Here is a 488-nt window from a genome sequence, read left to right as displayed (position 1 = left end):
GCGACGGCGCGCAAGCGGGACCCCGGAGTGGAAGGGCCTGCCTCCCGGCCCTGGCGAGCGAGGCGCCGCGCGAGAGCGAGCGAGCCCGTGGGCGCGTGCCGGGGGCAGGGCCGGCGGGCCGCGCGAGCCCGCCGCGAGGAAGAGGGGTTACGGGCCCCCGTGGCATTCCGAAACCTGTGCCGGCCCGCCGCCGGGCCGCCGCCGGGCCGCCGCGCCTCGCTGCCGATGCCGACGGCACCGGACACCGGTGTGGCCCCCCCGCCCGCCGCGTCCCGGCTGCCGCGCGCGCGTACCCGAGTTCGCCTGTCCCGCACTCTGCGCCGCGGGGCCGAGCACGGGGCTCGGCCCGCCGGCGGGTGCACGGCCCTCCCGAGGCCGCGCTCGCTCGCCGAGAGCCCGCTGCCGATTCCACCGCTGCCGGTGGGGGACCGCCTCCCCCCGTCTCTCCCCTCTCGCCTCTGCTGGTGCCCGCTCCGCTGCCGGTGCCC

Source organism: Dromaius novaehollandiae, unplaced genomic scaffold (genome assembly GCF_036370855.1).
Source record: "Dromaius novaehollandiae isolate bDroNov1 unplaced genomic scaffold, bDroNov1.hap1 HAP1_SCAFFOLD_230, whole genome shotgun sequence".
In the NCBI taxonomy this organism is placed as follows: Eukaryota; Metazoa; Chordata; class Aves; order Casuariiformes; family Dromaiidae; genus Dromaius; species Dromaius novaehollandiae.
The sequence above is the reverse complement of the archived record's forward strand: the minus strand, read 5'-3'. Positions refer to the sequence as shown.